At 42.5% G+C, this 23,999-nt stretch overlaps 1 protein-coding gene across 4 annotated transcripts in view; it reads left to right on the plus strand.

The window, feature by feature from the left end:
- The window catches only part of SH3KBP1 (SH3 domain containing kinase binding protein 1), a 160,742-nt gene that overhangs the window by 410 nt on the left and 136,333 nt on the right, over positions 1-23,999 (plus strand). The window lies entirely within an intron of this gene.

Genomic DNA, 23,999 nt, shown 5'->3' on the forward strand with positions numbered 1-23,999 from the left:
CTGTCTTTCTCCCTTCCCCTCCCCCCACTTTTTTTGGGGGGGGGTGGGGGGGCTGAGATTTGCTGCGTGGCTGATCGCGAGGCAGGCCGAAGCGGGTGGTCGCTATTGCTACTCGTCTCTTGTGGCATTACGACAGGACTGGCAAATATCGTGAGACGGAGTAGGACATATCCGAAGGGTGTGCCTTGTCTATCTCCCTCTATCCGTTTGGGGGAGGGAAAGGGGGCAACATCAGGTCTGTTTCCCCACCCCAGAGACCATGAATTGTCTGGTCTGCGCGCTGACTCTGGCCTGGGCACTTGGAGGGGTAGAGGTGGCTGCTGGAAAGGCTTGAATGAAAGCCGGGAAGCCAAATCCATCTCTTGTTTTAATCACGCGCTGTCAAAAAAAAAAAAAAAAAAGCACTACCATCCATCCATAAACGGGGAGAGGGAAGGAATCCCTTCCGTGGCGTCGCTGTTGCACCACACGGCGTGGCTGCCATAGCGCCACAGACGGAAGACGGCTAATGGGGGGGCGGGGGGCGGGCGGGGGGGCGGTGAAGCAAAAGGACGAAGTAGAGAAAAGATGCCGGGGGCTGGAGCTCGCGAGCGAGCCGCCCTCTCTGGCATCTGGGGAAGGAGCGCTTTTCTTGTCAGTGGTGCGCGAGCGGGCAGGCCAATGCAGAAACTAGCCTCCGTAATGTGACAGGAAATCAGAGGGGCGTGTTACCCATTTGACTTCTCTCTGTGTGTGTGTCTCTCTCTGTGTGTGTCTCTTGCCTTTCTCTGGGACTGGGGGCTTTTCCTCCCGCCTCCTGTTCCCGACACCGCACGAAATGTCTGGTTGGCTACTTTAAACGGCATCTCCTTTCCTCTTTCTTGTAGAGACGCCTAACGGGCAATTAGGAATCCACAACTTTGCTGTCCTTTTCTTTGCCTACCTGTATCTGCTCCTGGGTGTAGTGGCAAGCTTTTGGAAAAGGCTGCAGCTGTTGACCCTTATTGATCTTGGCAGCCAGTCATCAAGAGGGTCCTTTTACCAGATGCTGTTTGAAATGGACTCACAGATCAAATTGTGACTGTGGATCCTTAAGAGTTGGTGCTCTGGTGTATCTCTTCTCCCTCTTTTTTCTTCATCAAAATTCTAGTTTATAATCTAATAGACATATTTGGTGAGAAAAATGCCTACTCAGAGAAGAGCAACAAAAAGGTAGTATTAAATTCATTTGGGGCTTCCTGTATACTAGCCTCTTCAGGAACTTGGGTGCAGAAAAGATGTGAGATTTGTTTGAGATTTCTTTTGTGACATGTTAGCAAAATTAAGGCATGACTCAACTATTTATATTGTTATTAGGGTTAAAGAGAGGCAGAAGTAGCAGTGCCAGGCACTGAAGGGCAAGGGGCCTGTTTCCTCCCAAAGAAGGGACTGCATTCACTCATTCTCCTTGGGCGTTTTTGTAAATACAATGAGTCTCTGTGCAGCAAATGTTCCATAGTATTGGAAAGTAGAGCATGCATTTCTCTTGAAATAGCCAGTATAGTCAACTGATTACAGGATATTTTGCTTATGTGCACTAATTATGCAAAATAAAGTATTTCTAGAATTTCAATTGGCAAAGGTAAAATATCTGTTTATTTTACCTTTGCCAATTATCCAGTGTCACATAATTATTTTGGGGAAGAGATTTTTCATGTTTGTTAAAGTTTTCAGCTCTCCAGATTGTATGCATTTTTTATTTCATGTGTCCATTGCCTCTGTTTTTCACTGCTGAGCTTTAGATGATCCTGTGGATAAACATTCATCCGCTGTGCTGGTACTGTATTTCAAATTTAGTTCAGTTAAAGTCATGCACTAGATTTCTGATAAAAGAATGAAGGCTTGCAAAGCTTAATATGCAACTTTGCAGAATGTGGATAAATTCTCATATTGTCCTAAACCATAATGTGGTTTATTTGTCTGTAACAAATTATTGTGTGAAGTGACTTTCTAATTTTTAAATCATTATTTTTAACTTCATGTGTTGTATAAAGCAAGACAAATATACTTTATACAAAGCAACACTTAGCATAACAAAGTAATGTGTACGTAATACCCATTACTTGTATGTGATACAGTAATTTTTCCTGTGTAGTTAGTATGAAAAGAGAATCATGAAATATACTTTCTAAAGTTCTGCTGCATAGTTCCATTTGTGGATTTTGAAGCACTGTCCATCAGAACTACACTCTCCTTTTATATTATACTGTATATTTTTTTATATTATGTAGTTGGACACATGATGGGTGATATTTATGGATTTATGATTTTTGTTAGTTGGTCATGAATGGACTTCCATGAAATTTGTTATACATTTATATTTATTATTGAGTTTCTGTATTTTTTATTTTATTGCTAATCACTCGGAGTTGTATAAACTGTGTGGTGTGAGTATAATTAAATAAATTTCTAAGCAATACTTCACACAGAGGCCTTTTTAAATGTTGCTTCTCATTAAGAGACTGTCTGCCTTTTGGTTAAGCTCCAGTCATCTTAAGCCAGAATTTCGGTCTAATAATTTATTTAGGGCACACTTCAGTATTCATGCTTTTGATTGCTATTGATGTGTTCGACTTGAATGTGTAGCTTCATAGCGTTCTTTTAGATATTCGGGGCTTAATATATTGATTATCTGTAGACTATTCTCTTGTTACAATTCATCCATAATAATCTTGATTCTCAGACTACAAAGGTTACAGTGGTTCTTGTAAACTTTTTTACACACTGTAAATTTTCTTCAACTATATTGACCACTCTCTTAGAAAAATGAATTTGGACGCTAAGAATATGAGTATGATTGACGGATATATTTAAAATCTTGATCCCAGTTTCATTGCATGAAAGAAAATGCAATACAGCTGGTCTGCTAGTACCATGTATCTGCCATTCTTCAATGGAAGAAGAAACGGGGGGCGGAGTTGGTACAAGTAATCCTTTTTGATGTAACCTGAATATATTAAATCTTATATTGAATCTGTATAACTGCACATGATATACAACTGGAGGACTGGAGTCAGATAGCTAGAAACTTGTCACCTCTTGGAGAGATAACAAGAGGAGAAGGGACCATAAAAATTCCAGCTCTGGAAGATATTCCCTGGGAAAATCTTCTAAGATACTTTCCCAGGAAAGGGGAGGGGGGAATTAACATGTTGCTTCTTTGTTTGACTAAATCCACATCTAAATAAGGGGAGGGGTTCTAACTCCCTTTATCTATTACTGTATACCTGGAAGCACCTTAGATTCTACTTTCACTAGTACTGGATTCACTTCCTTTCAGTAAAGGGTTCCTTTTGAAATACCTAGTTTGCAGAAGTTCATTCTTTTTGGTTGAAGGGATCCTTGACTTATGGCCACAATTGAGCCCAACTGAAAAACCCAAATGTCTGTTGCTAATCAATGCAGTTGTTAATTGAGTCACAATCCATTTTACAACCTTTTTTGCCCCAGTTAAGCAAATTGTTGCAGTTGTTAAGTGAATAATGTATTCATTAAGTGAATATGGCTTTCTCCTTTGACTTTGATGAAAGCTGGCTAGAAAACTTAGAAATGGTGATCACATGATTGCACAATACTGCAACCATTTGTGAATAACATACTGGTTATCAAGTGCCCAAATTTTGATTGCTTGACCATGGGCATGCTGCAACAGTTGTCAGTGTGAAAAATGGTCATAAGTCACTTTTGTTTAGTGATATTGCAACTTCGAACCATCACTAAACAAATGGCTGTAAGCTGAGGGCTATCTGTAGTACTTGATAGGTAAATGCTGTCAAGTGGTGATTGGCTGAAAATTTTTTTACATACCAATAGAGCACTCCATCTATATTTAGATTAAATACATCAATATTTATATCTATAGATATAATGGAGTTTGGACCCCTTAACCCTAAAACTGGAAAAAGCTAAACAAGCATTTAGTACATTTTTCATGCACATAATGCATTATGGATAATGCTCCGACAAATCCACCCCCATTCAAATCATAAGTTTCTAGCTGCATCTCTCAGAGTAAATAAATTGATTTATTAGGAGTGACCGTGTCGGTGTTATCCAGGTGCGGCCGACACCAAGATACATCATTTCCCCCTTGACCCTGGTCTTCCCCCACCCCCTGTTGTGTATGCATATTCTCCAATGGGACACATCCATAGCCAAGAGTCAGCCATCATGCTCTCCAGTAATAATCTTGCACGCCAACAGATTCGGTTGTCTAGGAATTATCTGAAGCATTTTAGGAATGCACTACTTTCCCCCTCCCTTTCTGCTGGCAACTAAAAAGACCAAAGAAGTATTTTTGGTTGACCCGTAATGTGTCTCTAATATGTATGACATAACCTTTTCTTTCTAAAATTGTATTTATATTACAAAATAAATTTCTTGCCATTGCATACATTTTTATCTTTCATTTACATCTTAAGTGCAATCTGGTGTGCTCTTTATCTTTTGCTATGGAATGGAAACATATAACACATATATGTCACAATATTGTTGATTTTGATTTTGGTGGTGTGATAGCTCAGTAGTTAAGGTTTGAGACCCAAGTGCCGCATGATGGGGTGAGATAACTCATTTGTTGCATCAGTCTTCACACAAAAAGAAACTATAGCCCCAACCTACCAAAAACATAACTGTAAAAGACAGACTAGGAATAAAAGTTAAAATAAGCAAAAAAAAAAAAAGTAAGAGAACACCTGTCTGATTTTTTAAAAGTTTTTTAATTTTATTTTTACAAACATTCCATCTTTTCTTCATACAGTGTGTCGTCTGGGTACAAATATCTTGTGCTATAGTATTTGTGGTTAATACAATTTCCTTACCATAACAACAAAAGTTACATTGCGTTCTTATTTTGAACTAGTATATGTAATATATCTTATCGTTGTAATCATCCCCTTCTTAATTCTTTCCCCTCTATATTCATCTGTTCACACACACACACACACACACATATTTGCTTTCTTAAGTTTTCGCGGGTACTTACATGTATGGTATTCGGCTTTGTTCGGATATTTTCCCACGTCATTATAGTTGTGCTTTTAAAGTTGTAGCAACGTTTCGGCAGAATCTCATCTGCCATCATCAGGCTTGTGTATTGTGTTCGTCTGTGAGTCAGACTTTCACAGCCGTTTCAGTTTTAAATTTTGGGCTAGCCTACTGCTGTGCCAGAATGGTTTTTTCTTCATCCTGATTGGTTGGGAGTCTTGGTCTGTGTTTATTGGTCTTGGAATTTGCTGTGTTCTGCTTGATTGGTGTTTCTAATATCTTCTGTCTGTTTTGTGGCTTTTTTTGTCTTGATTGGCTGGCAACATTGTGTTCCTGTATTGGAAGCTTTTAGTGCAGCTTGGCTCCGAGTAAATGGATGGCTATCATTTATTAGGGTGCCTGGTTGGGCTGTATTTGAGCTGGAGGTATCAGGGGGGAATCTGTTTGTGCCCAGGTGTTTGCCTGGCTTGTGGTGTGGAGATTTTTTTTGTTTGTGAGTGCAGAGGGATACAATCAAGATCAAGTGAGGTACTAATACCACTCTATAAAGCTTTAGTAAGACCACGCCTAGAATACTGCATCCAGTTTTGCTCATCACACTATAAAAAAGATGTTGAGATTCTAGAAACCATGCAGAGAAGAGCAACCAGGATGATTAGGGAACTGGAGACTAAAACATATGAAGAATGGTTACAGGAACTTGGCTAATCTGGTGAAGAGAAGGACCAGGGGAAGCATGATAGCAATGTTCCAATATTTGAGGGGCTGCCACAAAGAGGAAGGGATCAAGCTATTTTCCAAAGCACCTGTAGGCCAGACAAGAAGAAATGGATGGAAACTGATCAAGGAGAGATTCAACTTAGAAATAAGGATAAATTTTCTAACAGTGAGAACAATCAACAAATGGAACAGCTTGCCTTCGAAAGCTTCATCACTGGAGGCTTTCAAGAAGAGGTTGGACTGCCATTGTCAGAAATGGTGTAGGGTCTGCTGTTTGGGTGGAGGGTTGGACTGACCTACAAGGTCCCTTCCAATTCTGTTAATTTGTAAGGAATATCTGTAGCAGTTCAAAAGCATACAAATGCAAGTAGATAACAACTTTGTTAGGAAGGTAACATTCTGACATAATGACATCGTGACATCATGCTGGCTATATGACCATGGAAGTATCTTTGCACAGCGCTGGCTTGAATTGCCTTGAAACAGAGATGAGCACCTACAGTTAGTTATCAATGATTAGCAAAGTAAAATCTGCAGAGACCCCTTTTTTAAATATCGATTTTATTGATTCTCATTCAAATGACAAAAATAATTTATCTTCAAGGTTCTAGGATGAATTAAAATGATATTTTTACCTTAAAAATCTTTCTAAAAAAGTTAAGTATGGTCTTTTTTTATGTCTGCTTTATTGCCTGTCTTTTCTTAAAATTATACTGTAATTATACAACCCAAATGGTTGTCTTCTTTCAAGCAGCTTCTTCAAGATTGGCAAGCACTGAACATTCATACCAGTGCTTGCCGATCTCTGACAACAGATCAGATCAGATCAGACCTTGGGAGAAAAGGGACACAACATGTGTCACTAGTATAAAGAGTCACTCAGCTGGGAGATATACAGAATGACTCACACAAAAGATAAAGCTATTTGATTAGGAAAGACCAAAACAGACACTACTATCCTCCCAAATCTTAAGTTTCTAGCTAAGGCAGTATTAGGAAAAGTTTTTGCCTGATCTCATAGGATGAGCCTGAGTTTCATCAGAACCCATTTACATAGTCCATCCATTGACATTTTTACTGAGCGTAAACCTCTTCACAATTTAATGTCTTGTCTGTATTTTCCTTTTTTTTTAGAAAAAACTTTATTAATTTTACTTTAAAAAAACAACAACACAGCTACAAATTATATACAACAAAAAGACAAACAGGTCTTGGCATAGGCCAAGAGGGAAAGAGAGGAAGGCTTGAGAGAGGAAAGAGGGAAAGTTAAGGGAAGGGGGGGAAAGAGTAGGGAAAACAATTATAATAAAACCATATTTTTTGTGACTGTCTGTAAGGTCCTTTCTTCTTCAAAACTATCGTCAGCGGTGCTTTTCTTTATCTCTGCTTCGGAGGCCCTCGGCCTTAAGTTTCCTAGAGGTGATCTATCTTTGGTTTAGCCAATTATACAAAGGATTCCAATTGCTATAATAGGTTGAGGATTCTTTATTTTTTAACGCTTGGGTTAGTTTGTCCATTTCGGCGCATTGTAAAATTTTCTGAATAACCATAAGTTCAGTGGGGATAGAGGGTAGTTTCCAGCACTGGGCAAATGCCAGTCTGGCCGCGGTTAAGATATGGATTGTAATATACTTCGATTTTTTGGATATTTGTTTATCAAAAATTCCTAGAAGGAAGGACTCTGGTTTGTACTCAATTTGTTCCTTGGTTATTTCCTCTAGCCAGTGCCTAATTTTTTGCCAGTACTTCTGGGTTTCCTTGCATGACCACCACATGTGGAAGAAGGTACCTTCTATATTTTGACATTTCCAACATTTGGGGCTCGTGTTGTCTGTATTTTCCTAGAACCCATGTTATTTTAAATAATGTTAAAGCAGCTTAATATATTACTGTTTCTAATACTGGGAGTGTTCTTACTCTGAGAGTCAGAGGATGTTCCAGATTTAGGAGAGGTATGCATGAGGGCAAGAAGGTGGAACTTGTTTAAAAAAATCAGGTTGTCATAGCAGTCCTTATCATTTGCTTTTACACTAAAGGTACTGTACATATAAAATTAGTTTTGATTACTTGGATTCATTACTGGTTCTTTGTCTAATATATATAATTTTAAGATAGCCTGGAAGAAAGGATTTGCTTTATAAGCAAAATTACATGTTTCTAAAATACTGGATTTTGTTTGGTGGAAGAAATGGAAATTTTGAATTAAAAGTTATTGCGGGTACATACTTATTCAGCATGTTTAGGTACCCCACTGAAATAGTGTCAGAGCAAATATTCTGCTACTAGTATAAATCCAGAAACTTTGTTTGATACTTGAATTAATTTGGACAACAAAATTGAGTTTTTTAGTTTATTTCTTCATCATCTCCAGGATTGATTGTTTAAAGATATGTGTTTTTTAGTCCATGTTGACGATGTATAACAGATTTTGCTTCTGTTTTAAGGTGCTGAATCAGAACTTCTTTTACTGTGTACCATTTCTTAAATATTAGTATGGCACATGAATTGACCTTATTCATAAAACTAAAAATCTCTGAAAGGCCTTCTAATCCAGTCTAGCTACCTACATTAGGCAGCTTATTTACTTATCTGTCAGGGATCAACGCATGACATTCCCAGCATAATAAGGTTTAAGAAAAAATCAAAGTTATAAAATGGAATGCTGTAGAATAGTTATTCTTGCACTCTGGTTAACAGAGGCATTTATTATTTCAATCTACCAATCAGATGAAACTGTTAAAGTTTTTAAACTTGATTTGATATTAAATCTTATCTAGAGAAGCAAATCTTAACTACAAAAACTACAGTATGTCATGCCACGCCAACACAACAGATGCTTCTTGTGAACTGCATTTCCTTTCCGTTAGATTCAGGGTGTGATTGAGAAGTTTCTAACTTCACTATTCATTCATGATGACTTTTGCAAATGCAAAAAATATTTTGTCTATCTCAGAGATAATTGTGATTTCTCTGCAGTTCATTTGCTGATTACTGTGCTATAGATACAAAACCTTGATTTTGTACTGTTTCTAAAATCTCCATTGTCTATATTTTCTCCTCTGGCTTGAGCCATAGCAAATAGGCATTTACAACCCCTGAGGCCTAGGCAATAAGCTCTGGAATTAAAAGGCTCTAAAGATACGTCCATACAGATTTGAATTAAGTGCAGGTTGAATAGCATGACAAATAAATACGTATGGTTTGAAATTTGTACTCAAAGCTATTCAGCAATACCATTCTCTTATTAGACTGGAGTTGAGTTGTGAAATGGAATGGTACAAATTTTATTCCTGGGCAATTTTTAAAATTAATTATGTAGATCAGGAGAGAATGCTTGTCAGATTTGAAATGACACAAAATTGTGTGTGATAGTTAATATTCATAGCAATGACATTCAAAATGATCTTGATTTGTTACCAAAATGGGCTGAAAATAGCCATGGAATTCCATAAATGTATATAACATTCTTCATCTAGAAATAGCAATTATGTACATATAAACTTAATGAATATTGACTTGGTAATAATACTTGCAAAAATACTTGAGGAATAGTAGTTCATTAAAATCAAATTTGAGTTGGGCAAATAATAGGGATGCAAATAAAATGGTAAATGCATTTGAAATCATAAGTAATTGTCTCCACTTCCTCCTCCTCCTCCTCCTCCTCCTCCTCCTCCTCCTCCTTCTTCTTCTTCCATATCTCTCATTGGACATTGGTGATCAAGTTGGCAATCCTATTTATATCAATAGGAGCATGAAAAAGTTCTGTTGAATTTTGTCCAAACCAGTCCCTTAGATTTTGAAGTCATGATGTTCTTCTGGCTGGACCTTGTTTGACTTCAATGTTTCCTTGGAGGATTAAGTGAAGTATGCTGTATTTTTCTGGGTGTTGCATCACGTGTCCAAAATACTCTTAACTTTTGCATTTTTATGGTTTTGATGATTTCCGTTGGCTTTCCAAGGTGGCTTATCATCTCCTCATTTCTGATTTTGTCAACCCAACATATACATAACAGCCACATGTAAATCCACATTTCAAATGCTTCTAGTCTCTTCAAGTGGCCAGAGAGACCAGCTCTCCACTCTGTAGAGCAGGATTGAAAATAATGTAGCATCTGAACAAGCCTGATTTTCAATCTTAGGCTTATGTTATGACTGCAGAAGACCTTTTTCATTTTGAAGAATGCTGTTTGAGCTTTTCTCCTCCATGCTGCATCGAGAGCCCAGGATGGGTTGACTCCTTCCTATGATGTCATTTAGCTGAGTTTGTACTAAGATATAAAAGCCAGCCCCCAGGAGAGACCGGGAGCTTTTGACTCAGCTCCTTTCAGTCAGTAGCTGTGTCTCTGAAAGCGTTCTGTTAGATAGGAATCACCAGCGATCTTCAGTACCTTTTTTCCTCACTTCAAGCAGCTCCCAGGGATCAGGACAGTTGCTCTTCCAGGAGAGCAGGGCTCTCTCTCCTGCAACAGTGGGAGCAGCGTTGCCTGAGCACTGTTCAGGCAAGTTGAGCAGCGTCTGTAGACCTCCCCCACACTTCCGATTCGAGCGGTTGTAAAAAGTGATTGGCAAACCGATAACAGCGTCAGCCAGCTGATCGTGCAGCCAGAGGCTGCCTTTTCCTTTGTTGACTTCGCTCGGGGCTCTTTATAGCCTAAGGAGCGATTCCTCTATCTTGGAGCCTGTTTCCCCTAGTCAGTGGCCTTCTTGGATTGAAGCCTTCCACCACGAGGTGAGCAGCCATTTTGTAAGCCCGGGGGCCAATTTATACCCTAAGAGGCTTAATACAAAAAATTTCCAAACAGTTTCTTTCCATCGCAAGAGCCTTTATTCTATAAATGGAGCAAGATAAGGCTCAGGCAGAGCTTTCCTCCCCAGCGGAACAGCCTCTGAAGCCCAATAGGAGAAAAAGATGTAGGCAACGCACCCAATCAGTCCAGAGGGAGGTGGCTGCTAAAGTCAGAGCTAAGGCTCTAGCCCCTAAGAAGGCAACTCAGGCTGAGTTGAGGGCAGAAAAGTGCAGACATGCAGCCCTAGAGAGGCAGTTCAACAGAACTATTCAACAGAAGGGTGTGTAACTACAGCATGTTTCAGGTGATACCCGTGGGCCCCAGCCAAGCCCTCCCAGGGGAGGAGAAGTTATCTATGAGCCTTTTCATCCTCCATCCTGGTCTCCTAGGCTTCTGCAGTACAATCTGATCCTCAGGATCTTAGCAGATCTGGGCCTTATTTCCAACAGGCTTCTGGGCCCTGTGCTCCTCCCACTCCCTCCAGGCCTCGAACCTCTTCTCAATCTGGCCTGAAGCCACCTTCACTCCCACAGCAGCGGGCCTTTGGCCTTTTGCCTCTATCTTTGAGCATAGACCAGGGGATATCCAAGATGTTGTCTCATTGGCCATTAGGCAGGGATTGGCTGAAGGCTTCAAGCAAATTCTTTGACCTCTGGAAAGGGTTCAGGCCCTTCTCCCTTCTCAATCTATAAGTTCCTTGCCTCATCACCCTGATTTACAGGCTCCAGGACCTCAGGGTCCATTCTTCTCTATCAGAATGGGAGGAGGTTGATGAGGAGGGAAGGGCTTACCATCTGAACACAGTTACCCCTCTCGTTCAGAGCGTGAAGTGGGCGAGACTTTTGACCAAAATCTTTCAGAGGAAGAGGATTCTCGCCCAGAGCAGACATTCTCTGCATTGGTCTTCAATCCTTCTCTCTTCAGGCCATTGCTCAGCAAGGCCTTAGCCACTGCCAAGCTGTCACCGGAGGAAGTGGCTCCTGAGCCACGAGGAAATCCCTCTAGCCAGGGAGACTCGCTCTTCTCTAAGCTTGTAGTGCATGCAGAGGTTTTGCCTTCTCCCACTTCGTTCCTGGACATGGTCAAGGAACAGTACACTTCCCCTTCGGCAGGTCCTCGCCCATCTTCTCTGTATAAGTGTTTCTACAACGTCAGCGCAGCCCTGGACAATGACCTGGCAGTGCCTTCTGTTGACATTCTGGTTCTGGCCTCATTCTCATCTTCTGGCACTCCCATGGAGCCAGAAGATGCCCTGAAACCGGATGATCAATGTTCCGAACAGGCCCTCCAGCACAATCACCAGGCCGCTGTGTGGGCTGTTCGGGCTTCAACAGCAGCATCCTTTTTTCATGAGGGCATCCATACAGTGGCTGCACCAACTCCAGAATAGATTGCCTGCTTCTGACCTTCAGTCTCACCAAGACCTTAATAGGATTATCGCAGCGGCGGAATTCACTGCAGATGCCACTCTCAGTTCTGCCAAAATTTGCATCCAAGGCCATGGTATCTTCAGTAGCAGCAAGATGACTTATGGTTCTGAAATTGGCAGGCGGAGTCATGCCGAAAATGGAAGCTGGCTTCAGTTCCATTTGCAGGCGATAAGCTTTTTGGTGATGCTCTGGGACATTATCTCATCGAAACCAGAGATAAATGTAAAATTTTCTCTTCTTCTGGAAGAAAGCCGATTATTGCCCGGCTCCTTATCACCCTCCTGCCTTTTGAGCGGAGACCTCATCTCACTTCCCCCGCTCTCAGAAGCCGTACTCCCAATGCCAAGACCAACGTACAGAAGCATCTGGCAGGCAACAACCTTCTACTGGTAAACGGCCCTTTTGGGGGGGGAGAGGTGGTTGTTCCTTCCGTCACTCTAAGTAATCCTTCATTCTCTCCACCCATCGGAGGTCCCTAGCCTTCTTTGCCTCTAAATGGAAGGAGTCAATGACGGGCACCTGGGTGCTGAGCACTATTAGGTCAGGGTTACAATTGGGCTTCCTAACGCCACCCCCAGAAAATTTTTGGATCTGTCCTGTCTCTCAGGACATGTCAAGGCAAGCCCTCATGAATCAGGCCATTCAACACCTTCTTGAAATCAGAGCTATTCAACCTGTTCCCCTCTCTCAACGGGGACGTGGGCTTTACTCTCGCCTTTTCATTGTTCCCAAAGCCTCAGGGGGGTGGCAAGCCATCCTTGATCTAAAATTTCTCAACCAATTTGTAAAATACAGGCAATTAAGATGCAGACTCTGCATTCTATTTTAGAGAGCATTCGGGAGGGCGACCTCCTCTCTTCCATTGATCTCACTGAGGCTTACCTCCACATCCCAATTTGGCCTCATCATTGCCAGTTTCTCTGTTTCTGTTATCAGAATACCCATTATCAGTATCGAGCACTTCCCTTCAGCCTCTCATCGGCTTCAAGGGTCTTCACAAAGGTTCTGGCAGCATTGATGGCATCTCTGCGTTCTGTTCCAGTGAGGATCCAGTGCTACTTGGATGACATTTTGATTCTGTCCTCCTCCATCCATGCAGCCCATCGGGATCTGTAAATTACCCTGTCATATCTCCAGAGCCATGGATTTTTCCACTCCATCCACTCCAATGGTTCTTGCTTCCCTACCAACAAGCAGGAACCAGCCATTCATCCATCAAGATCCCACTCCCACCACAAATACGGAGATCTCTCAATTGGTGGCATTCCACATTATCTGGAAGGGACTTCTGTTCAGGGACCCAGACAGGCTAGTGATAACCACCGATGCCAGCCTCCTGGGTTGGGGTTCCCATATGCAGGGCCAGATAGCTCAGGGTGTTTGGTCCAGGTCAGAGCAGGCCCTTTCGATAAATTCGCTAGAGCTCAGAGCCATTTTTCTAGCTCTGAAGCATTTCAGGCACTCAGTGACTGGCTCTCATGTTCTAGTCCTTTGGACAACATGGCTGCAATGGCTAATGTCAACCAGCAAGGGGGGACAAGGTCCAGAGCCCTCTTGAGAGAGGTTCTACAGTTGGGGTTATGGGCAGAGAAACACCTGTTGTCGATCTCGGCAGACCACATCTCCAGAGTCGACAACTCCCAGGCCAACTGGCTGAGCAGGAGCCTAGTCGACCAGGCAGAATGGTCCATTCCTTTGTCTCTATTCAGGGACCTTTCCCTAAGATTCGGTACGCCGGAGGTGGATCTCTTCTCCACTTCTCAAAATGCCCAGGTCACCAGATTCTTCACCAGGTTTCCTTGCCAGGGAGCGGAGGGGACCAATGCTCTTCAGTGCAGATGGCCCAAGGATCTCTACGCCTTTTCCCCGCTTACCATCATTCCGGCAGTAATTCGGAAGATGTTGGAGGAACGAGTGGAGCTCTTCCTCCTGGCTCCCTATTGACCAAGGAGACCCTGGTTTGCAGACCTGGTCAACCTATCGGTGGCTTCTCCTTGGAGGATCCCAGCCCATCTAATCTCCCTTCATCAGGGGATTCTGCTCCATCCAGAGCCCCAGTGGCTCAAGCTGACTGTGTGGCACTTGAGCAGCAGCGGCTAGAGGAGGCTGATCTTCCAGAAAGAGTCATCATCACTATCCTGGCATCTCGCAAACCTTCTTCAAGGCGCATATATGATGCCACCTGGAAGGCCCTTTCCCAATGGTGCCTTAGGGAGGGTCTCTCCTGCTTCAGCCGAGTTGGCAGAGGTTCTTAGATTCCTTCAGCATGATCTGGAGAAAGGTTTGGCCCCCAACACCTTACGCAGGCAGGTTGAGGCCCTCTCCACGGTTCTTTCATGGGGTTCGCTTCCTTCCTTATCCCATCACACTTCAGTCAGGAGGTTTTTGAAAGGGGCTTCCAACCTGCACCCACCAGTGGTTCACAGGTATCCTTCCTGGGATCTTCATGTGGTGCTTAATGCCCTTACGAAGCCCTCCTTTTGAACCCCTTAGAACATTGTCTCTCCATTTCCTGACTCTGAAGGTAGTGTTCCTCGTTTCCATCACTTCAGCCAGGCGGGTATCTGAGCTCGCTGCTCTTTCCATCAGACAGGACCTTTGTTCCTTTCACGATGATAGGGCTGTTCTCCGTTTGGACCCCTCATTTATTCCAAAGGTTAACACCTGGTTTCACAGGTCCCAGGACATTGTGTTGCCTGGCTTCTGCCCCCTCCCGCACCATGACTTAGAGCGGCAGTGGCACAAGCTAGACGTAAGAAGGGCTCTTAGAATATACATTAAGCGCACTTCCTCCTTCAGGAAGTCGGAAGCCATGTTTGTTTCCTTTTTCCCTTCTCACTTGGGGCACAAGGCCTCTTCTACTATTAGCAGGTGGGTCAGATCTTGCATTGAGCAGGCCTACAAAGCTGCAGCCCTTCCAGTTCCTCGAGGTCTGATGGCGCACTCTACCAGAAGCGTGGCCACTTCTGCTGCCTGGGCGACCCAAGCACCCTTGAAGGAGATCTGTCGTGCGGCTACGTAGACTTCCCCGTCTCCTTTCATCAGACACTACCATCTGGATGCCTTTGCCTCGGTGACTGCAGCCTTCGGCAGACGGGTGCTTCAACAAATGGTTTAACAGTCGGTGTGATGAGCCGGACGGGGACCCACCTGTGGACATGCAAGCTTTGGTATGTCCCATCCTGGCTCTTGGTGCAGCATGGAGGAGAATGGGCGTTGGTAGAAGTTACCCTGAACGCCCTTTCTATCTATGCTGCACGAGAGCCCTTGATTCGTCCGGAGAGGGTAAGTCATATTTCTGTATTCATTTGTGCTTTCATAGACACCTTTCAGTTTGTCAAGTACCTTCGCCAAAGCTGGGGTCCCTTCCGGGGGATGGCTTTTATATCTTAGTACAGACTCAGCTAAATGATGTCAACCCATCCTGGGCTCTCTCGCAGCACAGATAGAAAGAGTGTTCAGGGTAACTTCTACCAACGCCCATTTCTATCCTTGTTTTTACTTCAGTGATCATGGTCCAGCTTTTAGGTCAATTAGAAGTATTATTTTATGCAATAGTTTTAATTCCACTTTTATTGTAATAAAACATTGAAAAATATACGCAGCAAGAGCATATTTCCTGGACCTAGGGGTATAGTAGTTATTTGAGAGTTCCCCTGAAATGTTTTCTTACTACTCTCACCCAGCTGACTTCTGAAGAAAGACAATGTGGTAACTGGAAGAATATTTCCCCTTCCTTCTAGGAGATTTGCAGTAAAACCTATGTATAATAGCTCATTGTTTTGTTCCACATGATAGATTGTGGTTGTGACTCTGAGAAAACAAATGGTTTAAAGTTTTTGGCAGCAATAGCAATACAGTATATATATACTTTTGTATTTACAAGCTGAGCATACATTTGTAACCTCATTTTTTTCAATGTAGACTTTCAATGTAGATATTGCATTTTTCAATTTTTATATAAACTATTTCTGGTTAAATTACTAAGGTAGTTCCAAAAGTAAAGGAGAATTTTCTTTTCAAATTTCAGCTAATTTCATGAATATATGGCTAAGTTTTTATTTATTTATTAATAATACCCAATCCAACAAACTCTGGGTAGCTCACAAATAAAGAACACAGTTAGGACCTATTTGATTGGTTTGCTCCAGGTATCTGATGGATACCTGAAGGAGCTTAGGGGTGCTCCATGAATATTGATACACAGTTCAACTGAGGCTTTAGTCACCACTTGGGTTGAGTCTCAAACCTTGGAGTAAATTGTGGCTTTGCATGTAAATCCTAGAAAACTCTTTTGTTTTCAGATGAGCTTTGGGAGTTTAAGCAGCATAAGTTACTCCTAGTGTTTTGCTGGAGGAAAGAAGGGTTAACCTAACTGAGTACAGGGGAAAGCCTTTCTTAGGCATTGCTTTGTGAAATAAGGATAGCAAAACATAGTAATTTCTCTGCCCTTATTATGTCTATAGAGAGGCAGCCAGTGGCTCTGTTTAGCAGGGCCCAATTCCTCTTAGATAAGGAAAGTCAGGGAGAACATTTATAGAACTGCTCCAAGGATTATTTTCAACATTTTTCAGATAAAATCACTTGTATTTGGATTCAGGGTTGGACTCTTAATTAGCTGTACTGTTCTGGTAGTTCTCCTTGTCCAGGGTTGGATCCAGTTGATGTTGGTAGGGTGGAAGAGGCTTTGTGGGTTTCCCTAGGACTTTGCTCTCTTCCTACTTCTTCTTCTTCTTCTTCTTCTTTTTCTTCAGCGTTTGTCTCGCGCTCGGGCGAGGTCCGCTAATGTCCTTGAGTACTGCTTCCACACCTCTCTGTCTGCCACGTGTGTCGGGTCTGCCTTCGCGATCTCTAGATCGGCCTTGATCGTGTCCATCCAGCGTTGTTTAGGTCTACCACGCGGTCTCGCTCCTCCGACAGTCACCTTTATTACAGATTTGATGATGGATTCTTCTTTGGCGCGGCTCACGTGGCCGAACCATCGTGGCGGGACTGCCTCATGACCGTGGGGATGGGCACGACGTTGAACCGTCACGCACTTCTTCGTTCCTGACGCGATCGAGTAGGGTGAGGCCTACCGACCATCGGAGCATTCGCATCTCCATTATCTGGAGTCTGCTTTCGGCTTCTTTGGTCGTCGGCCAGCACTCTGCGCCGTATATGGCCACGGGCGCACCACAGAGTTATAGATTTTCGCCTTCAGGCGCATCGGCATCTTCTTGTCACAGAGGACGCCCGTGACGGACTTCCATTTGCCCACGCTGCATTGATCCTGGCTGCCACCTCAGTTTGTAGTAGGCCTTCTTCCCCAAGAGTAGTTCCCAGGTACTTGAAGGTGGAGGCGCGCGGTAGCTCCTGCCCGTTCACGTGGATGGAGCCTGTCATTTCATTATCAGTGGTCAGGTATTCGGACTTCTTTAGGTTCAGCCGGAGCCCGAACTGCTCGAGGCGGTCGTGCCACTGTTGGACTCGTGCTCGAGTTCAGCCTTGCACTGAGTTGGCCAGGAACACATCATCGGCGTAGAGCAGCGTCCATGGGGCGGGCGTGTACAGGTCGGTGTAATTGTGTCCATCACCAGAATGAACAGCAGTGGTGAGAGAGCAGAGCCCTGGTGTACGCCGACGGTAATATTAAACTCCTCTGATATCCCAGCTGCCGCTTTTACATGGCTTTTGTGACATCTGTATAGGAGTTGGACCCATTGTACGAGCAGCTCAGGCACGCCGTGATCTCGCAGTGCGTACCAGATGAGCTCTCTTCCTACTTCTGCTCCATATATGAAACCATTGAGGGAAGTTATCCCTGTGATTGTAATGGATGTGTGAATGAGGAGGAAGAGTTTCAGCCTAGATTAGTCTGATAAAAATTTGAATCTGAAGGAAGAGTTGGGAAAGAGAAAGCATCTCCTTTTTATTTTTTGGGAGAGTAAAAGTAACAGAGGGGAGAGATATTTTTAAACCTGCAAGGTTCCATTGGTATAATCTTAAAGGAAAGGTTTATTTATTTATTGGTATTCCACCATAACTCATAACATTCCTTCCTCATCTTATTTTCCCCACAACAACAATTTATGATGTGTTTGGGCTGATAGAGAATGACTGGCCCAAAGTCACTTCATAGTCTCTTGCTTTGTAGCCTATTGCCTTAACCACGAGATCAAACTGGCTGTCATATTTGGTGCTTCTTGTCTGGACTACTTCAGAGGATTGAGAGGGATACAGCGTAAGGTATCATTACTATGCTGATAATATTGAATTATACATCTTTGCCCCAGACCAGCCAAGAGATGCCATTAAAATCTTTTTTCAGTGTTGAGCCTGTGGAGGTCTGGATGGTAAAGAACAGGATGTGATTCAATCTTGGCAAGATTGAATGGTTGTGGGTTTTGAGACAATGGATTTACAGATTTTTATCTATCTCTGGATATAGATGCAATATTTCAAATTGAGTTGTTGCACAATTTGGGGGTGTTCTTCAACTGTAGATCCTGCTTGGAGAGCCTTGTGCACCAATTACATCCAGTTTCATGATTGGCCTTATTCATAATGACTCATGCTATAGCAATCTCCCATTGTAATGTAACTACTGCACATTAACTACTGTAATGGGCTCTATAAGTGATTGCCCTTAACATTCAGAAATTGCAGCTGATCTAGCCCCACAGTCAATTTGGAGGATTCCACAATGTGTCATTTTATAACTTCTTTAAGAACTATTCTGGCTCCCAGTAGACTTCCAGTGTTGGTTAAGCTCTACGTGTCACCAGTCCAAATTGTGTGATTGTCTGTCTGCAATTGTGTCTGTTCGCCCCAACAGAACTAACAGAGTTGGGATGCTACAGATCAGGGGTGGGAATCTACCAGTTCTTTCCATTTCTGTAGAACCGGTTGCTCTGAAAAGCAGCAAACAGAGAGCATACATAGAACCGGTTCTATGTTTGCTGCTGTTTTGGCACCTGCCTGCCCGGGCTCTTAGCTGACCTTTATTTCTTGTGTTTTCAACCGCAGCTACTTTGCGCAACACAGCTGTGGTTGAAAAAGCAAGAAAAAAGTGCTTTTTCAACTGCTGTACACCCACGCGGAGTGCTGCTCAGCTGTCCAGGTAGCTAGATCACAGAACACACAAAATGTAAAATCACCAAACTGGTAGTTACACCGGTCGGATCCTGCCCCTGCTACAGATACCATCTATTAGGCAGTGTCACTTGCTGTCAAGAAATCTGACTTCTTTTAAGAACTGTATAAATTAAAATATTTATTTTAATTGTTAATATTTATTTTTTGATACTGAGTTGGATCCAGGGGAATGTAGTCAATCTTATTATCTCAGTGAAGTCATAGACAAATTACTTTTCTCGGAAACTAAACCTTAGTAACTGTTTCTGGATTTACCATGGTATTTTGTGATAATAAAAGAAGTTCTCATTGTAACAGCAATGAGAAAGTTGATTTTAACACCATCTCTTGGATTTTTTTCTGTTGCTCTGTCATTTGGCTGTTTAAAGTTGCCTTGAATAGCTGATTGTGCTGTTATAAGAATGAAGTTATATTGCCTTGATGGGGGGATATCCTGAAACAATGGCTAAGAAAATGTTCATTGTAAGTTAATTGAAGTAGAACTCTGAGACTTTAATATTTTACTGTGCCTGGACTGATATTTCCAGACTGGATTACATAATACAAGGGCATGCAAGTATTTGTATCATTCGTATTGAAGGTATGCCATTAAATCTGTACAAGTAATTCTTGAAATTAGCCAGAAACTATTATAATTATTTCCCATGTGCGGATTGTTATCAAAACTGTTTTGCAGTGACATTTTAACATTCGTAAATGACACGCAATATCTACTGTTAGTTCATCTTAATTCGCTTAATTTTGGTTACTGTTGCTCCATACTAGTGTTCCAGCTTTTTCTTTTGAACTACTTATTTAATATCTTTCAGTACCAAGTGCAGTAAAACTTTAAAAAGCTGATTTTTATATCAACTTTGTTATTACTGCTCCAATTCCTTTAAGGCCTAAATGATCTTTATAAGGGTTTTTTTAAAAATTAAAAACATAGATGTGTCCATCCAAATTGTCCATCCAAAACTGGACAGTATTGACATTTCTTGACTTGCTTTTTAAATAAGTAAGTATGCTGAAGCATGTCTTCAGGAAGATTTGGATCCAAAAGAGTCAAAGAAATAGTCCAAATCAGAGGTGGTATTCAGCAGGTTCTGACCAGTTCTGAAGAACTGGTAGCGGAAATTTTGAGTAGTTCAGAGAATCAGCAAATACAACCTCCGACTGGAGATTTTACAATATCCTTCCCCTGCCATGCCCACCAAGCTATGCCCACAGAACAGATTGTAAAAAAATTTGAATCCCACCACTGGTCCAAGTGTATATTTTTCAGTAGACAAAATAATAATGAATGAGAGTAAAATAATTAGATATGAAAATAGTTCTACAAATAGTATAGCAATATTATATTTTAAGCTAAATGGAGAAAGATAGGAATTTTAATTAATATATTGAAATTTAGGTCCTTATTTAAAAAACAAGAAGTCTAATATTCATCAATACCTGCAGTCTGAAACATATATCAAATCACCAACATTTCATTCTTATTCCTATAATGTTGTGTTCTGATGAGCAGGCTCATATTTAAACTCTTAAAAAGTGTAATATTGTAAGGTTTGCAAGGTAGACCAGGCAGGAAATATGACCAAATGAACTAATTGTACTTGATTATAAAGCTACATTAACAAAATCTTGCAAATCTGAAAGTACAATTTGCACCAACTCCTTTAGAGCCCAAAAAATTTGGGAGGGTCAAACTGTCAGAATATCCTTCTTATTCATAAAACATTGTGCTAGGATTCATCTGTTTGATGAACCACTGTCTTCTAATGTTTATTAGTAACTACAGGAGTGATTGTGTCCATGTACTATGATGATCCACATCATAATAATTGAGTCCGATAAAGAGTTTTGTGGGAGTGTACCTTCAATTCAGTCAAGTCCTGACAGTTTTCTTGGCAACGTTTTCAGAAGTGACTTTCTGTTGTCTTCTTCCTAGGGCTGAAAGAGAGTGACTTGCCTTGACTTTAACTTGCTTCATGGCTAAACTGGCTTCATGCCTAAAGTGGGACTAGAAATTATGGTCTCCTGATTTCTAGCTTGGTGTACCAAACTATCTTTCTAAAGGTAAAGGTAGAAATCGTTTATTTAGTTTATAGAAGACAGCTGCTTCAATAAAATTGACATGATAAGATGGTGTACTGTATTACAGTAGTGGAAATTCCCAATTGTGATCATAAACCCGCCTGTACTGATTTGACAGCAATGTAGGCCAATACTCAAATACAGCTCATCAGTTTGGAACCCACATTACGTATCTGATATTAACACAGTTGAGAAAGTCCAGAAATATTTCACAAGAAGAGTTCTCCACTCCTCTACTCATTGCAGAATACCTTATGCACCAGACTTGAAATTCTAGACCTAGAAAACCTAGAACTATGCCGCCTTCGATCCGATCTAAGTATAGTATATAAAATCATACATTGCAATGTCCTACCTGTCAATGAATACTTCAGCTCCAACCATAACAACACAGCAGCAAACAATAGATACAAACTCAAGGTTAATCACACCAAACTTAATTGCAGGAAATACGACTTCAGCAAAAGAGTGGTAAATGTCTGGAATACTCTACCTGACTCTGTGGTTTTTTTTCCCCAAACCCCAAAAACTTTAACCTTAGACTGTCTATTATTGACCTCACCCCTTTCCTAAGAGGTCTGTAGGGGGTGTGCATAAGCGCACCAGTGTGCCTACCGTCCCTGTCCTATTGTTTCTTTTATTTTTTTTATTTTTCTTATATGTATCCATGTATGTTTTTACTTATACCTATTATCTTTAAGCAATTGACAAATAATAAATAAATAAAAATAAATAAATAAATAAAGGATCAAGGGTGAATTTAGTAGGCCTTGTATCTTGGGGAAAGAGCTATAGCTCACTAAGTCTTATATCTTTTAATAAAACTTGTTAAGGTGCTATCAAGTTAAAGTGCTATCATATTCCTTCTGATTTTTGGCCACCATTGGCTAACATGGGTCTCCTATGTTTAATTGTTCCCAAGAGGTGCTTTGTGAGAGGGAACTCTGGTGCCTTCCAAACCTCTGCTTTTGAAATAATTTTCCAGCCATAGTAAATATGAAATGAAAGTTGATATATGGCAGCTAAAAGCCTAGGATCAATCAGCAGAAGTAAAGGATATGGCTTATTCTGCTTTTGTTAATTTCACCTTGCATGCATTTTAGAGTACTGAAATGTAAGAAGGTTGTGATGGAGCACATATAAAGGCTGCTAACAAAAAAGATAAAGGTCTTATAGATCAGGGTGTCAAACTCGATATCATTGAGGGCTGGATCAGCATTGTGGTTGTCCTCTGGGGGCTGGGAGGGAGGAGGGGCGTGGATGGGGTGGTTGCAGCTGACTGGGCATGGTCAGGGGGAGTGGCCAGCTTGATGACACTCACATGGGTGGTGCCTGTGGCAGCCGGGCAGAGTTGGGGAGGAAATGCAGGGGTCTCTGGTGGATGGGTTAGGGGTGTGAAAGTTCATCCCATGGGATGAAACAGGGCGGGGCAGCTACAGCCATTATGCCTTCAGCTGCTTTCGGCACCACTCAGTTTCCCACTCCACCTCCGCCATGCTGGTCTGGTCTGGTAGGCGGGGATTGCCTTCCACCTTCTCTGCCACACCATAAACGGATTGACCATCCCCCAAGCCCTGCTGCTGTCAAAGTAAATTCCGGGCTGCTGTGGATGGATGAAAAGCTCAGCTTTTGTCTGAAGGAGGAGTGGGGAGAAGTAAGAAGAAAAGCGGTCAAGTGAGAAGCACTCTGCTAGCCAGGCACTGAAGTGCTGCCACTGCCTCTTCCGCTGCCACCAGAGAGAGAGAGAGAGAGAGAGAGAGAGTGCAAGAGAATGATTCAATCCAATGTGTGTGTGTGTGTGTGTGAGAGAGAGAGAGAGAGAGAGAGAGAGAGAGAGAGAGAGAGAGAGAGAGAGATCTGATCCAACCTTGGAGAGTTATACCAGGACTGGTGGAGGTGTTCTCCCTCTCCCCTCACACAAACACACACACACACACACACACACACACAAACACAAACACAAACACACACACAGAGACAGGTTGGATCGGATTGCTCTTGCTTTCTCTCTCTCTCTCTTTCTCTCTCTCTCTCTCACACCCACACCCACAAACACACACAGAGGTTTGATCAGATTGTTCTCTTGCTCTCTCACTCCACCTCAAGGCAGTGGCACCAGCCATGCTCTCCACAGTGGCCTGCAGCTGATCCGTCCTCCATCCCACCATCACCTGGCTTTGTTCATCTTCGTTCTTCACCACTTCTTCTCCTTGCTCACTGCCGTAGCGGAGCAGGAAGATGAGCAATGCACCAGTGTGGCAGTCACAGAGCGAGGTGGTGGGGGCAAAAGATGAAACAAGGTCGGGGGTGGAAGATGGAAGCAAAGCAGAGGGTGCAGAGCTGTCCCATGCACCAGTTACATGAGGGCCCCATAGCCAGGCCATCAAGGTCCTGACAACTGCCTGGCCTCATGGTGGCAGCTCCAAAATCCCCATCCAGAACCCTGCGTGGCTGCTGGCCCACTTCTCCTTACTTGTCACCGCAATGGAGCAGGAGGCTGAGTGACGCACATGGGGTCCAGGATAGAGCAGCTGGAGCCGCCACAAGATGAGGCAGTTGTCAGGATGTTGATGGCTGCAGGTTGCTCAGGTAAGCCACTGCAAGGCATGGGGGGCAGCTCCATACCCCTGCCTTGCTTCATCCTCCACTCCCCCCACTGCCTCACTTTGTGGCTGTCGCAGCAGAATGTTGCTCAGCCTCCGGTTCCATGGTGGGCAAGGAGAAGAAGTAATGAAGAACGAAGCAAGGCAGTGTGGGGGTGTAGGACGAAGCAAGGCAGGGGGTGCGGAGCTATCCCATCTGCCCCATACTGGCTTACCTGAGGACCCTTCAGCCAGACCAG

The sequence above is a fragment of the Pseudonaja textilis genome, chromosome 8 (genome assembly GCF_049901715.1).
Source record: "Pseudonaja textilis isolate UNSWEBS1 chromosome 8, rPseTex1.2, whole genome shotgun sequence".
In the NCBI taxonomy this organism is placed as follows: domain Eukaryota; kingdom Metazoa; phylum Chordata; class Lepidosauria; order Squamata; family Elapidae; genus Pseudonaja; species Pseudonaja textilis.